This window comes from Anopheles coluzzii, assembly GCF_943734685.1.
Source record: "Anopheles coluzzii chromosome X unlocalized genomic scaffold, AcolN3 X_unloc_102, whole genome shotgun sequence".
In the NCBI taxonomy this organism is placed as follows: domain Eukaryota; kingdom Metazoa; phylum Arthropoda; class Insecta; order Diptera; family Culicidae; genus Anopheles; species Anopheles coluzzii.
In genome coordinates, this window is record NW_026054423.1 from 17,501 (window position 1) to 21,713 (window position 4,213).

The 4,213-nt window shown below is 54.5% G+C and overlaps 1 pseudogene; it reads left to right on the top strand.

Moving 5' to 3' along the window:
- The window catches only part of LOC125907642 (large subunit ribosomal RNA), a 6,878-nt pseudogene extending 3,257 nt beyond the window's left edge, over positions 1-3,621 (top strand).
- Positions 3,622-4,213: the final 592 nt, after the last annotated feature.

Below are 4,213 nucleotides of genomic sequence, written 5' to 3' on the forward strand. Positions count from 1 at the left end.
AATGAGCTCTTTCCCGATCGTCCCCCGATGGAGTGGCCCGAGACGGAAGTAGGTGGGGATCCACAGGATCCGGTCTCGGAGGAGGAGTTGGCGGAAGAGTTGAAGGAGATTGCCCGCTCACTCAACCCCAAGAAAGCTCCGGGGGACGACAACATTCCGAATATGGCTGCAGCTGCGGCAATTCTGGCTTTTCCGGAAGTTTTTGCTAAAAGCTATAAGCAGCTACTGGAGGCAGGCACTTTCCCCGACGCATGGAAGCGGCAACAGCTGGTGCTGCTTACCAAGTCGGGGAAACCACCTGGGGAGCCCTCGTCATACCGGCCAATTTGTTTGCTGAGTGTGCTGGGGAAAATTTTAGAGCGGTTGATTCAGCGGAGGCTGACAACCCATCTGGAGTCGACCGGGGGACTTTCGGACGCCCAATACGGTTTTCGTAAAGGGCGTTCAACCGTTGATGCCATCACTCGGGTGATGAACAACGGGAAAGTCGCTCTAGACAAGAAGCGAAAGGGAGATCGTCTCTGTGCGGTGGTAACGGTGGACGTCCGGAATGCCTTCAACTCGGCAAACTGGACAGCGATCGGCCAAGCTCTGCAGCGTAAAAACACTCCGCCTTATTTGCAGGCGTTGCTGCGGAACTATTTCATTGGCCGAACGCTCCACTACGATACGGATGAAGGAATAGTGTCGAGGACTGTATCTGCTGGCGTTCCTCAGGGTTCGGTTCTAGGACCAACACTTTGGAACGTCATGTACGACGACCTACTCCGCTTGCCGCTCGAAGGACTACGAGCGGACATCATCGGGTTCGCTGACGACGTGGCTTTCACATTTTTGGGAAGGACCACGGAACAGGTCAGCGCATTAGCAACGGCTAACCTGGAGAGGATCGAGCGGTGGCTGCAAGGAGTCGGTTTGGAACTTGCCCACCAAAAGACCGGGTTCATGATCTTTTGTACCCATCATGTCCCGCAGCTCGCAGAGCTTCAAGCGGGCGGTCACTCGATCCAATCCACGGAAACGCTGAAGTACCTGGGAGTGGACCTCTGCCGCAAACAGCACCACAGCCGGCATCTGGAAAGAGTGGTCAATAAGGCTTCACAGATTACGAATGCCTTGACCTGCCTGATGCCGAATAAGCGTGGTCCTAAGAGCCGCAGTAGGAGACAGCTCGTAAACGTCGGCAACAGTATCATCCGATACGGAGTTGCCACCTGGGGGCGATGGGTGCTCGACAAGGAGACCCATCGCAAATCGGTCCAAAGGGCGCATCGACCGGGGGCTCTCCGAGTCGCCAGCGCCTTCCAGACCGTGTCTTATGATGCCGCTTGCGTTGTCGCCAACACCACCCCGTTAGTCCTCCTCATGCAGGAGGATATCCGCTGCCACGACGAAAAGGCAGCGAGTGGTGGTGTTCAATCGGACATACGAAAGCGGCAACGGGAGGAGACGATGAGGCGCTGGCAGGACCAGTGGACAACGGGTGCAGGGCAACCAGGAGCACCAGGACTGAAGACGAGGAGGCTGATTCCAGACATTAATCTCTGGGTCAGCCGCAAGCATGGGGAAGTTGACTTTTTCCTCACCCAGCTCCTCACGGGGCACGGGTTCTTGCGCTCCTATTTCGTCGAGAAAGGCATCCTGGAGGGCTCGCCCAACTGCCCTGAATGTGGTGACGCCGTGGAAGACGTTGAACACGTGCTGTTCCACTGTCCACGGTTCGATCGGATCCGGAACGAGATGCAGCAGCGGTGCCATTCCCGAGTAACAATGGATAACATCGTCTCGGAAATGTGCACCCGCAGCGAAACGTGGGAGGCCGTCCGCGCCGCCGCCAGGACAATCTTCTCCACTCTCCAAGCGAGATGGGATGTTGAGCGTCCACCAACGGCAAGGCGACGCAGGCGGGCCAGACGGCGGGCGAGGGACGCAAATGGTGGTCCCTCAGGCCCTGCGGCACGGCAACAACCCGCGCCGCAAGGGCCACCGTAAGCTGGAAAGTTAGTTATCTTTTATTTAATTTCGTTTCTTTCCAGCTTTCTTTTTCTCTTCTCTCATCTATTTTCAGCTTTCTTCTATCTCTTTCTCCTTTTTCTTGTTTCCTCTATCCAAATCTCGTTTCAGGAGAACTGCCTTACGTGCTTGGAGTGGTGACCAACGATGCCGACCCCCCATTGCCCACCCGAAGCGTGGGCGATAGGACCAAAGGGACCGCGTCGCACCACGGAAAGCAGCGTAATAAGCAGAATCATCAGACCAGATCGCCGCAGAAGATGCGTCGTGACCCAGGGTGCAACCGCACACACGACTCCGCATGAAGTAATACGCACCACAAGCGTACCGGCCGAGTTGGGTGAGTCGGAGAGGGGGATGGAATATGCTCACTCTTCGTTAACAAAAAAAAAAAAAAAAAAAAAAAAAAAAAAAAAAAAAAAAAAAAAAAAAAAAAAAAAGGTAGCCAAATGCCTCGTCATCTAATTAGTGACGCGCATGAATGGATTAACGAGATTCCCTCTGTCCCTATCTACTATCTAGCGAAACCACAGCCAAGGGAACGGGCTTGGATGCACTAGCGGGGAAAGAAGACCCTGTTGAGCTTGACTCTAGTCTGGCATTGTAAGGCGATATAGGAGGTGCAGCATAGGTGGGAGGGCTTCCTCGTGGAGCTCGCCTCTGAGATACCACCACTCTTACTGTTGCCTTACTTACATGATTGGGTGGAACAAGCGCGGGCCCCAGGTCCGGATCGTGCGCGCACCTCCTCCGGGGGGCTGTGGCGGCGGTTCGCCTGCGCGCGCCCAATGCGCCGTGTTTCTCGCTCAGCGTCCAGTGTGTCGCTGGGTGGTGCCGCCGGGGAGACTGCATCGTAGCATCGTCGTGTGTAGCGTGTTACCCGCTTGTCCGACCGTGAGCCGTGGCCCGCAAGGGTACAAGCTTGCGTACGTCGGTGCATTCGTGGTGCACTGCTTCTGCGCGGTCGATCGTTTATGATGTCACGTTTGCCCCCGGTTCCGCGCGCCGCCCGGCTCGAAGACTCCTGGACAGGTCCTTTCGGTCCACGTCATGGACAGTGCCAGGTGCGGAGTTTGACTGGGGCGGTACATCTCCAAAACGATAACGGAGGTGTCCAAAGGTCAGCTCAGTGTGGACAGAAACCACACGCTGAGCATAAGGACAAAAGCTGGCTTGATCCCAACGTTCAGTACACTTCGGGACAGCGAAAGCTTGGCCTTACGATCCTTTTGGTTATAACGAGTTTTTAGCAAGAGGTGTCAGAAAAGTTACCACAGGGATAACTGGTTTTTTTTTTTTTTTTTTTTTTTTTTTTATATCGAGTGGATTTTTATTGATCGTATGTTACATCGAAAAGAAAACCCAGCCCTCTCATAATCCGCCCCTTATGCCCTGCGAAGGGATTTAAGGGTGGACGTGATGCTCATAGGGAGCCTAACTTTTTAGCCGTGCGTTCGCACCTTTCCGTTTATTTTAGTTGAAATTCTATTTTCCAAACTGTTCTTCTGAATTCATTCCCTTAAGGGGAACCCTATATCTGTACCGAAGCACCTTTCTTTTTTTTTTTTACACTTTCGTTGTTCTTTTTACTAAAGTTAGCTTTAGCGTGCCGCTCTTTCGGCTTCGGCTGCTGCTGCCTGCTGGGCAGCATCAAGTCCGCCTCGCTCGACGTCATCGGGTTCATCGTCACTTTCGCTCGACCAGGCATCATGGCCGAACAGCGCTCGTAGCATTTGGATTCCACCGTTCCGAATCATTCGTTGTCTTTCCCGCCAGCGGGCCACTCTCCGTCGCCCATCTTCGAGGCGAGCGGCCTCCCTGGGTGTTGGTGGTGGAGCTGGTGGAGTAGGTTGACTTCTCCTATTGCGCTGGCGGTAGGCACGATTTGCCTCATTGTGGAGCTGCCGCCGTTCTTCAGTGCGGCGTTCGTCTTCCTCTCGCTGTAGCTGCTGTTGTATTTCAGCTTCCTCACGATTGGAAGCAGCCCGCTGTTCTCGTTCCGTGTCCCAGTCACGCTGCAGCGTTGTTGTTATTCGACGTGCCGCCTCACAGAAGCTGCTCCAGTTGTCTTGGCTGCCCATAAGGAAGTCCTGAAGACTGTCCGGCGTGACCGGATTCGGCCCCAGTTCACCAAAGTACTCCATCCTCACTCGAGCAAACCTGGGGCATTCGAAGATGGCGTGATGGGCATTTTCCGGAA